Source organism: Ciconia boyciana, chromosome 4 (assembly GCF_034638445.1).
Source record: "Ciconia boyciana chromosome 4, ASM3463844v1, whole genome shotgun sequence".
NCBI classification, from domain to species: domain Eukaryota; kingdom Metazoa; phylum Chordata; class Aves; order Ciconiiformes; family Ciconiidae; genus Ciconia; species Ciconia boyciana.
Window position 1 is genome coordinate 8,731,918 of NC_132937.1, and position 12,857 is coordinate 8,744,774.

Below are 12,857 nucleotides of genomic sequence, written 5' to 3' on the forward strand. Positions count from 1 at the left end.
CAAGAAACACACTCGGGAGCAGATGCATTAGTACTAATTGCCAAAAGACACGTCATTGGGCCAAGAATGCAAAGCCTAGGGGATATAATAGTTAAAAAGTGCGCTATCTGTTGCGCCAATAACCCCAAAATTGCAAAGGAAATTGTGGGAGGAGTCGTAAAACAAGGAATAACTCCCAGGGAATACTGGCAAATAGATTTTATGGAATTGCCAAGGTGTAATCTGTATAAATATTTATTGGTAATGGTAGACACCTTTCCTGGTTGGCCTGAAGCATTCCCTTGTCACACTAACAAGGCTAGGGAAGTGATTAAAATGTTATTGAAAGAAATTATTCCCAGATATGGTGTTCCAGAAGGTATATCCTCCGATAACGGACCCCACTTTATTGCAGAAACAGTGCAGGGAGTTTCTAGATTTCTAGACATTAAATGGGATTTGCATACCCCTTGGAGGCCACAGTCCAGCAGCAAAGTAGAAAGAATTAATCAAACTCTAAAAAGGCAGATTTCTAAAGTGTGTCAGGGAACTCAAATGAAATGGGTAGATATTCTACCCATAGCATTAATGAGAGTACGAATTACACCCAGAGTTAGAGAAGGTGTAAGTCCATTTGAGATCCTGTATGGGAAACCATATCCAACCAATCATTTAACCACAAAGGGAGACCAAATGCATATCAAGGGACCAGCTGTAATTAAAGAGTATTTGATGTCTCTCGCAGAATTTATCCTCCCTGCATAGGTACCTAAACCACAAGACTCCCATTCCCTTGGACACTCCAGTACACCCATTCCAGCCAGGAGACACGGTCTACGTACGAACCTGGAAAGATGAGCCCTGGAAAGAAAAGTGGAAAGGACCTTATACAGTGCTGTTAAAAACTTATACAGTGGTAAAGGTGAATGGGATTGACTCCTGGATTCATCATACTAAAGAAGGCGCCAGACCAGGACAAGTGGATCTCTATGCCAACTGGAGAACTGAAACTCCAACTAACCAGGGACTGTCGATGAATTGAACCAAGGTTTTTCTTTTAGAAAACTACTATTGAAGTTATCCCTAGAACACTCTCGGAAAGTGTTATTAATTTAGCATAGATACAATGAAAATTGTATCTCTGACATTGGTTAACCTAGCCATTACTTTTTGTAACAGAAATCTAGTCTTAAAACTTGTCCAATCCTTTGGAAGAATCCATAATGTCAGCAGTGTAATGGCCTGTTCACCATTACCTAAATCTGCAGCCGTTCCCCTCGAGTGGGGAATTTTAACTTTAGATTTAAACTGAAGCTTTCTTCAGTCTCCAAATTACCTCCTTTCAGAGTCGAATGTGGTTGTACAATCTAACAGGACAAGTAGAACTATTAGCGAATGCAACCAGAGCAGGATTACAGGATTTAAAACACTCAATTAAAGGAAACTTCAAAGATGACATTGCAGAACAGGCTAACCTTAGATTTAATATTACTACATGAACACGGGGTATGTGGGTACCTAAACCTGAAAAAAAAGGTTGTTGCATCCATGTCCCCAATATAACTGAACATTTAGATCAACAAATAGATGAAATAAAACAAGTGGCAAAATCAAGTAGAAATATTCAGGCCTCTAAACAAAATATTACAAAGTTTTTGATTCTCCCTAACTGGATGGTTGGCAAGTTTACTTCAAATGATAATTATAATTGTACTCCGCATGATAATCATCAGTACTGTTGTTAGTTGTGCCTTAAAATGTTAGACAACTAATTGTGCAAGTTATTAATGAGAACTAATACTGAGACTGTGCTGGTTTTGGCTGGGATAGAGTTAATTTCCTTTATAGTGGCTGGTATGGGGCTATGTTTTGGATTTGTGCTGAAAACAGTGTTGATAATACAGAGATGTTTTAGTTGTTGCTGCACTACTCAAGGACTTTTCAGCTTCCCCTGCTCTGCCAGGTGCAGAAGAAGTTGGGAGGGGGCACAGCCAAGATAGTTGACCCAAACTGACCAAAGGGCTATTCCATACCATATGACGTCATGCTCAGTATATAAAGCTGGGGAAGAAGAAGGAAGGGGGGACATTAGGAGTGATGGCGTTTGTCTTCCCAAGTAACCATTATGCGTGATGGAGCCCTGCTTTCCTGGAGATGGCTGAACACCTGCCTGCCCATGGGAAGTAGTGAATGAATTCCTTGCTTTGCTTTGCTTGCGTGCACGGCTTTTGCTTTCCCTATTAAACTGTCTTTATCTCAACCCAGGAGTTTTCTCACTTTTACTCTTCTGATTCTCCCCCCCATCCCACTGGGTGGGGAGTGAGCAAGCAGCTGTGTGGGGCTTAGTTGCCGTCTGGGGTTAAACCACGACAGTCCTTTTTGGCGCCCAACGTGGGGCATGAAGGGTTTGAGATAATGACAGATTTGATTGGAATGTGCTAGATGATAGAATTTATAGCTGTTATTGCTGTTTAGCTATTAGTCAGCAGGCTTCTGTGCTTGCCATAGGGCTTGCCTGCCTTACTGTATGTTAGAGACTAGGGCTCGTTAGTGGCTGCTTTTTGCTTTCACTGCTTGCCGTGCTGCTGTACTGCTGATCATCTTACTGTGCTGTGCCTGGGAACATTCTGATAACAGCAATGGCCTTGCGCCTGGGCTGGCAGATGGCCAGGACATCACTGCTGTTTCTGTGCTGCTGTACTGGACAGGCTGGAACTCCGGTGTGAACTCGAGTCAAAGGGACTGTGACCTGTGGATGAATCCACGTGGGAGCAGGACACCCCAAAGCCTCTGTGCCCATGGATAAGCCCATGCCAGAGCAGGTATATCTTGAAACGTCTGTGGCCATGGTTATGTCTGTGCCACAGCAGGTATACCTCTGAAGGGATTGTGGCCCAAGGATAAGTTCACGCTGGATAAGGTACACCTTGAAGCATCTGTGGCTGTGCATGAGGCCATATTGGAGCAAGTTTACTTCTGAAGGGACTACAGTCTGTAGATAAGTCTAAGCTGGGGCAGGGGCAAGGGGAGGAGTTCATTGCAATGTTAAACCCCATGGTCTGGTCCAAAGGGACCAGGGGTGGAGATTGTAATGGAAATACCTTTAAATTGTTGTAACCCAGGATTTGAGTTGTATGTTGTGGGAATTACTATAGCTGGAACCACCTGAACCAATGGAGGACAAGCCTTACAAGAAGCAGTGCAAGTGCAGCAGTGACCCGACCTGAGCTGGCTTTGGTGCCCAATAACTCCAAGAAACACACCACCTCTCCTGTCCTGAGTGACCACCATAAGAGATGAAGCCCAAAGTCATGGACTAAATGAACTCAATGGACATTTTGTGGACATTTATGGACATTTTACAGACATTTCACAGGGGTGGTCCATAGACTAAGGGAAAGATATGTGTGTATTATATCAAAGGATGGGAAGGGTGATGGGGGGTAATGAGAATGTATTGGATAGTGTGAGACCTGAGCATGACATAAAAGGTATGGAATAAGGGGTGGATACTGTCCTGGTTTCAGCTGAGATAGAGTTAATTTTCTTTATAGTGGCTGGTATGGGGCTGTGTTTTGGATTTGTGCTGAAAACAGTGTTGATAATACAGAGATGTTTTAGTTGTTGCTGCACTAGTCAAGGACTTTTCAGCTTCCCCTGCTCTGCCAGGTGCAGAAGAAGCTGGGAGGGGACACAGCCAGGATAGTTGATCCAAACTGACCAAAGGGCTATTCCATACCATATGGCGTCATGCTCAGTATATAAAGCTGGGGAAGAAGAAGGAAGGGGGGGACGTTCAGAGTGATGGCATTTGTCTTCCCAAGTAACCATTACACGTGATGGAGCCCTGCTTTCCTGGAGATGGCTGAACACCTGCCTGCCCATGGGAAGTAGTGAATGAATTCCTTGCTTTGCTTTGCTTGCGTGCGCGGCTTTTGGTTTCCCTATTAAACTGTCTTTATCTGAACCCAGGAGTTTTCTCACTTTTGCTCTTCTGATTCTCTCCCCCATCCCACTGGGCGTAGTGAGCGAGTGGCTGTGTGGTGCTTAGTTGCCAGCTGGGGCTAAACCACGACAGAGACTTATGAGGACTATGAAGAAAAGTCTCATAGTCTCAAAGGGGGGAATTGTAGTGTAACAGGAGCTGGTGGAAGGCCAGGGCTTACGTAAAGCTGATAAAGGGGATTCAGACTGGAAAGCGGAACGTCTAAACAAGAACTACTGTCCTTGGGAGTAAAGCACATCCTGGAGAAATATGTAAGCTAATTAAGATGTTCTGGGAACCATCTGAAACAACTAGTAGAAGTGTGATAAGAAGCACCCTCACGCGAACTCTCCTCATTATAATACTGAAAGTCACACCCCTCGAGCTGGAGACACCAGCCCAAGCAGAGACCCCTCAACTTTGAGCGTGCGCAGAATATTAAAGTAGCACTGTAGCTTTAAGCTGAAATAAGAGAAATGTAGACCAATAGAAAACTACTTTGTGTAATTACTTATGCATATGTATAACTAGACTGTATAAATACTGTACCTGCATGACCGAACTTTGTGCTAGCTTTGTGGAGCTACCACCTAGCACCCATCTCTGCGCAGACATGAAATAAAATACCTCTGCCCTGTGTGTATATTGGCATCTCACACACCGGGTAAACGACCTCACACTTGTGGGATAACATAGATACATGATTGTTTACAATACTTGTCAGCCATTTGCCCACACTTGCATGGTCTCAGCACAATATTTCTATGCATCTTTTTTTGCCTTGCTCAGAGAAAAGTCGGAAAGAGTGCATCTCTATAAAACAATGGTTAGCACATTTTTATTAGTAAAATTTATGGAGTAATGCATCTGCTTTTAGCATGACTACTGTTAAAAGTTGAGATCAAGCAAAGTGAAAAATGATGATCATGCCATGTCTAGTCCCTGGGTGCAGAAACACTATTTCACTACTTGAACGGTCGATACATAAAAGTCAAATTCATTATAATTTGCAGGTTTTTGTTCTTGAAGAAGAGCACATTTCTCAGTAAATCAGTATCAACTCTTAAATCCACATCACATGGAGAGCTTACAGCACAGTAATTCAATCTCTTTACACTTAATATGGTCCAGAAGGGAGAATGAAAACAGCCTTTTGTAAAATGATGGAAAAAACGTGATGCAATCATTCTGATGGAGCTGTGCAAAGTGGTCATTTTACACCATTTGTTACCAGGGCAACAAAATACAGTGAGCCCCATATATCTAACAGGTGACATTTTAGCTAAGTAATTGCTTCTTTGGTATTTTTTATGTCCATGAAAAACAATGTTACTAGCTTTTTCACTTGTCATGTACTATAGGGCAACATATTCCTGCTGACAGGCCCATAATGGATAAATACAGCAGTTAAATAGTATTACAGTCTAACTTTTAGGATACATGCTAATCGGCTTTTTAAAGAGACTTCAGACATTTTCAAACACCCCGGAGACTTGAGTGACTGGAAATTTCTGCACGAGTGTATATAGAAAAGCAGACAAATGTGTTTAGTGGAAACAATAAAAAAACCCCATTTCTAATATTTTATGATTTAGCTATACCCTGGAAGTTTCTTTTGTAGATAAATACACTGCAGTGTTTGTAAATGGCCACCCACAAACACACCTGTGCCAGATAGATACATCAAATGGGTTGGTTTACATGCTTTTGTAACAGTGAATGTGTCAATTATTTCTGGCCCATATGCATGAAGGTCACATTCTGGTTTTGGATTCTCATGTATGACTTCCGTGCTGTAATTTTATATCCAGAGGGGATTTAAGATCTGGCATTGGATTCAGTGGGTTTATGAATGAGTTTCTGCATCTACTAAGAGCTACATTTTAGATCTGAATATATTTTATCAATAATCCCTTTTTAATACAGAAGTAATGTAGCCTTATTGAGTTGTTGTAATTCTGGCAGCATTCTATCAACATTGATGCAGATGTGCCAGTTTAGAACAACTTAGAACTGGGTTTTAAACATCTGTCTTTGGTATTTGAATTTTATGAAATGATGGGTTGGGGTTAGGATGGAGTGGTGACACCCACTAGCAGGTCACAAGGGTGACGGTACAGGATGAACATTAAGGAAATACCAATGAAAAACTTGGAGAAAATTAATGTAATATACAAAGAAACACTTGTCTGAGTGCATGAGGGCAGCACATACTAGTGGATAAAAGGGGAAGTGCAGATGAACAGAGTAGGCCAGAGGTAAGAGAGAATCTTTAGTTATGTTGACAACTACAGGGAAGGCAACATATATGATAATAGGCTGAAAGACCTCAGGCATTATAGAAAATCACCTATATCAGCTATGGAACATGATGTGACTAGCAGGGCCTTGGTTATGACATGGAGGATTAGAGAAAGGACAGCACAATACACAACGTGAAAGTAATCCACTTCAGTAGCAAAATAGAAGTAGAATTATGCAGGAGCAGGGGAAGAAGCAGTCAAGGTTAAATATATATATACAGAGGAGACAGAAAGATGAACAATGTCACCAGGTAGGAAATGAGGTCACACTTTCATACAATAGGAAACTGAAGCAGCAGATCTTCACAAGTCTTGAAACCACTAAATATGAGATTAGGGTAACTAACTGGAGGTTTGATACTGGAGTGCCTTTGAAACTGCTTCCCCATCCTGTACAGAATCATAGCTCAAACACTTATCAGTATAGTGACTAACTAAAGGTACTGTATAAACTGAGAGCTTACTTGTTGTTAATTTCTAACTCCTGAATTTAGGTGTAGACAATTTGTCCCTTGCTCCAGCCCTTAGATCTTTCTACTCCCTGTGGTGCAGTGATGTATATATGGCAAGACTACAAAATATTAATATTTTCCTGTAAATGCGAAATGCATTGTTCCTGAAAACTACACAGCTTCCTAAATCATTGACAATTCATCCTCCCTGAGTGAATAATGGCATCCCTAAAGGGACACAGATGTGGTACGTGGCACAGATGTAGAATGGAGGTTCACGTGACGTGAGACAAATTTCCAGGATTCCCACCCAACAAATGACAGAGCATTGTAAGGACAGCACAGAACATGCTACTGCATTGCAGTTTCTCATTATTCATAGGCCACAGGAGGTGTCTGATGTGAAAGGTGCCTCCTTTCCTTTGCTTCCTGGATCTGATAGCTTGAAATCTGACAGCTGCAGTAGTGGTCTCACTTGCTACTCACATTGGGTGGCTGTGCTGAGCCAGACTCTCCAAGGCCTTCCTGACCTTAGGCAGCAATGATGGAATGTTTGATTTTGAGAGACATGTTTTTGAAACATTTGTTTATCTGGCAGTGTGATGGCTAATCTGTGCCCTATGAACCTTACGCTCCTGGCACTGTTATTTCACCTATCTCCCTATCTCCTCTCTTATTTGCTTCCGTACAGAGTAACAAATCATTTAACCCTTGTGTACAGGACTCTCACTTTTTTCAATATGTGTGCACTTCCTACCTCAGGCCAAGGTATCCCTAACACCTAGCTGAGAGAAGGCTGCACAGTAATTATAGACTGGTTTATTGTCACTTATGTGCCAGGTCTTTTGTGCTGTCCAGGTGCTCTGAAACTGAGTGGAGTTACCTATTTAAATAAACACGTGTGTTTTGAGGCACATCACTTCAGGTGTGCCTGCACGTCCAACCTCTGAACAATTTTGAAAAAGAGTTCTATAAGTAGATTACGAATGAATATAAAAAAATACATACTACTATTCTTTAAAAATAGTATAGTATTTAAAAGGCACACTAACATATTTTCACTTGAAAATTTCACACTGAAATCCTCAACCTTACTTTATAGAATTATTCAAAGCAGCAAAAAATCTTTTAGCTTCAGATTTTTCTTTTTTCTTTCTCTTGCAAATTGTTTCTGTGATATTAATAATCTATACTGTAATTGTTTTAAAATTCTGTTCTCGGGTGTATATAATCTTTAAATATTTGAAAGCATCATTCAAAATAAATTCACATGTTCACACATATGTTATAAGTTCCTATTTATTCAAAATTCCTTCCTCTCAGATTGGAGTAGAGGCAAAAAAATACACACAAGAATTAAACTCATACATTTTGTAGAGTATAAACATTGCTTGCTCATATGCCTATTTCAAATATAATTCTTATCTAAGTATTAAGGAAAGAGCAAAGAAAGGAAAGGGTGCAGAGCAATTTTAGAATAGACAGTGTCACTTAGGTAGCTGTTTCAGAAGATCACCTACTGTGCCCCAGGTCATTTGAGAGAACGATATTTTGTGGATACATGGTAAATAATATACCAAAAATGAGAACCCCACATAATCTCATGCTCATGGTATCAAATGTCTGTTATGTTTACATTATGAAGGTGAGATGTACTATGCAGTTTCTGTACCATCAGCCATCTATTCATTTCTCCATTATGGATCTATTCCCTAAGATTAAGAGAGTTAAACTAGTTGATTGTTCACTTCAGTAATATAGTTTCATCATTATCAACACCAAAACAGAGGTTGAATCTGAATACCCTAAGAATATAGCAGCAGCTGAACACTTTCTTCAATCTCTCTTTTTTTTTATAATATGGGTTAATAAATGTTCATTCTTCTGTATTAGAAGAAGCTAAATTTGTATTAGAAGCATTGAGTAGGCTGGGGGTGCACAAGAACTTGGGAGGGGACACAGCTGGGACTGCTGACCCCAACTGACCAAAGGGATATTCCATACCATATGACATCATACTCAGCAATAAAAGGTGGGTGAAAGAAGGAAGAAGCGGGGGGACATTTGGAGTTATGGTGTTTGTCTTCCCAAGTAACCATTAGATGTGATGAAGCCCTGCTTTCCTGGAAATGGCTGTACACTTGCCGTCCCATGGGAAGTAGTGAAGGAATTCCTTGTTTTGCTTTGCTTGCATGCGCAGTTTTTGCTTTGCCTATTAAACTGTCTTTATCTCAACCCATGAGTTTTCTCACTTTTACCCTTCTGATTCTCTTCCCCATCCCACTGTGGGGGAAGTGAGCAAGCAGCTGTGTGGGGCTTAGCTGCCTACTGGGGTTAACCTACAACAGTCCTTTTTGGCACCCAACATGGGGCTCAAAGGGTTTGAGATAACGACAGATTTGATTGGAGTTTGCTAGACTGAATTTATAGCTGAATTTTAGCTCTTAATTGACTGGCTTCTGTGCTTGCCATGGGGCTTGCTTGTCTTACTGTATATTAGAGTCTAGTGATTGTTGGTGGCTGCTTTTTGCTTCTGCCGTTTGCTGTACAGCAATGGCCACGTGCCTGGGCTGGCAGATGGCCAGGGCATCGCTGCTGTTCCTGTGCTGCTGTACTGGCTGGGCTAGAACTCCAATGTGAACTTGAGTCGAAGGGACTGTTACTTGTGGATAAGTCCACGTGGGATCAGAACACCCCTAAAGCATCTGTAGCCATGGATAAGTCCACCCCCTAAGAGGAGGTACACCCCGGAAGGAACTGCGGCCCATGGATAAGGCCATGCCAGAGCAGGTACGCCTCTGAAGGGACTGTGGCACATGGATGAGCCCATGCCAGAGCAGGGGCAAGGGGAGGAATTCATTGCAACGTTAAACCCTATGGCCTGGTCCAAAGGCACCAGGGGTGGAGACTGTAATGGAAATACCTTTAAATTGTTGTAACCCATGATTTGAGTTGCATGTTATAGGAATTACTACAGCTGGAACCACCTGAACAAATGGAGAAGCCTTACAAGAAGCAGTGCAAGTGCAGCAGTGTCCTGACCTGAGCTGGCTTTGGTGCCCAATAACTCCACGCAAGACACCACCTCTCCTGTCCTGAGTGACCACCATAACAGACAGAACCCAAGTCATGGACTAAATGAACTCAGTGGGCATTTTATGGACATTTTACAGGGGTGGCCCATAGACTAAGGGAATGATATCTGTGTATATATCAAAGGACGGGAAGGGGGTTGGTGGTTAATGAGGATGTATTGGATAGTGTGGGACCTGAGCATGACGTAAATGGTATGGAATAAAGGGTGGAGATTGTATTGGGTCTGGCTGGGATGGAGTTAATTTTCATCATAGTAGCTAGTATGGGGTTATGTTTTGAACTTGTGATCAAAACAGTGTTGATAACACACCCATGTTTTTAGGTATTGCTGAACAGTGCTTACACAGCGTCAAGGCCTTCTCTGTTTCTCATGCTGCCCTGCCAGCGAGCAGGCTGGGGATGCACAAGAAGTTGGGAGGGGACACAAACAGGACAGATGACCCCAAATGACCAAAGGGATATTCATAGAATCATAGAATGGTTTGGGTTGGAAGGAACCTAAAAGATCATCTAGTTCCAATGCCCCTGCCATGGGCAGGGACACCTTCCACTAGACCAGGTTGCTCAAAGACCCATCCGACCTGGCCTTGAACACTTCCAGGGAGGGGGCATCCACAACTTCTCTGGGCAACATGTTCCAGTGCCTCACCACCCTCATAGCAAAGAATTTCTTCCCAATATCTAGTCTAAATCTACCCTCTTTCAGTTTAAAACCGTTACCCCTTGTCCTATCACTACACTCCCTGATAAAGAGTCCCTCCCCATCTTTCTTGTAGGCCCCCTTTAAGTACTGGAAGGCTCCTATAAGGTCTCCCCAGAGCCTTCTCTTCTCCAGGCTGAACAACCCCAACTCTCTCAGCCTTTCCTCATAGGAGAGGTGTTCCAGCCCCCTGATCATCTTCATGGCCCTCCTCTGGACTCCAACAAGTCCATATCCTTCTTATGCTGGGGGCCCCAGAGCTGAACACAGTACTCCAGGTGGGGTCTCACGAGAGCAGAGTAGAGGGGGAGAATCACCTCCCTCGGCCGGCTGGTCGCGCTTCTTTTGATGCAGCCCAGGATGCGATTGGCTTTCTGGGCTGCAAGCACACACTGATGGCTCAGGCTCATGTCCAGTTTTTCATCCACCAGTACCCCCAAGTCCTTCTCTACAGGGCTGCTCTCAATCCACTCATCGCCCAGCCTGTATCCATGTTTGGGACTGCCCCAACCCAGATGCAGAACCTTGCACTTGGCCTTGTTGAACTTCATGAGGTTCACACGGGCCCAACTCACACGGGCCTGTCAAGGTCCCTCTGGATGGCACCCCTTCCCTCTAGAGTAGAGAATAGAATATTTTCAGTTGGAAGGGACCTACAAAGATCATCTAGTCTAGAAAGGGTTACTTGTGACATTTTTACAGATTATTGTCATTATTAAAGTGTTGTTATAGGACAAGCCTTCCTTTGACATTGTTCTATATAGCTACGGTCTCTATTCTTCCACTTCATTTCTTCCCTTACCAGTTCTTGATACAGAAGGGAGAGACTGTGCTGAAAGGGATGGTAGGTGCAGGGGAGGAAAGCTCCTCTTCACTAGATAGGAACTGTCTTCACTGGATGGAACTGTCTGATGTGAAAGTTCAGGTTTTAAAACATCTGAAAATGAATGCAATAGAAGAGAAATCTTCAAAACTAATGGAATATGGATGTGAAGAATCATCTTATATGTAATATGACAGGGTGTGATGTTTTCCAGTGCCTGCTGGAGAGTGACAGGCATTTGTGGTGGAAAAGACTGAAATCTCAGAACGTTGCCCTCACAGAGGAGAAAGAGCATATTAGTTCTTCAAGGGAATCTCTTTAAAAATCTTGACTGTGTTCTTTAAACTGAAGTAGTAAAGTGTACATTAAATCTAATTGTGTTGGGGAGTGTTAATTATTGCTTTCAGCATGCTTGTATCCTCTTCTAAAGCTGACCTGCAAATGTCTCATGAAAACCATGCTAAGATGAGATGAGGCCCTTTTTCCATGATCATTAATGCTGCACCTGTGTGCTACCAATCTCTCTGTAGAACAGTCTGACCTGCATTAATGTGAACACATGCTCACATTTCTGTCGCTTTTGCAAGAGCACACTCTGGTGTTTATTCTAGTTTTATATGCTAGAAAGGGCAAGACAGATGATACTGAACTTACCCTAAAGTCTACTAGGAGAAAATCACCCCTTCGAAAATATTTCAAATGAGATTGAAGGAACAGAGGGAGTTTGCACTGACTCAGCACTGTGTCATGTGGATCTGCATTTTTGGCCTTGTACTGAAATCCCTAAAATAGGATCTAACCCTCTACCTGCAGCATAGCCAGTGTGTTCTTTTAGCACATAGAAATGTCTCAGATGCCATGACAAACAGCTTCATCCACAATTAAATTCTTCTGAATCTCTCTAGATTAAGTCAAATATTGGTTAAATACTAAATACTTAGGCAAAAAACAAACCCATACCATTAAGTGACTGGAATTTGACACTTCTCCTCTGTGATAAATTAAGCATCAGCTGACCTTATCCTTATCTTAGACATGGACAGCCTTCAGAGCTTGCTGGGTACCAACTTAATAGGCCAATAGAGCAGCGCAAGAATGGACCTGACTTTGCTGTTTGTATTACTGCATTGCTAAAAGGATGCAAGGTGTCAGAAAAACACAAAAGAAGGCCAGGCCTCTATCTCATATGCAAACTGAACTCATGTAGCATTTTCAGTGTGCCCTGGAGAAAATCCTAAATACCATCTACCCGTTACTCATTTTATTTTGAGTTCTGTTGTTCCAGGCTCCATATGAATTATACTTCTCCCATTTACCTACATCCACAACACTATTATTTCTAAATCAGTGTGTTTTAAAGTGCTTTAAAAATACAATACCAAGAGTATAAAAGGTATAAGATAACCCAAATTCTTTTCTACAACTGAAGAATTCTTATAATGCATCTTTCATAGAAATTACCTTGTTATCTAAAGATGTGCACTGAGGCACATGCTGCAATAAAATGAATTCTGATTCT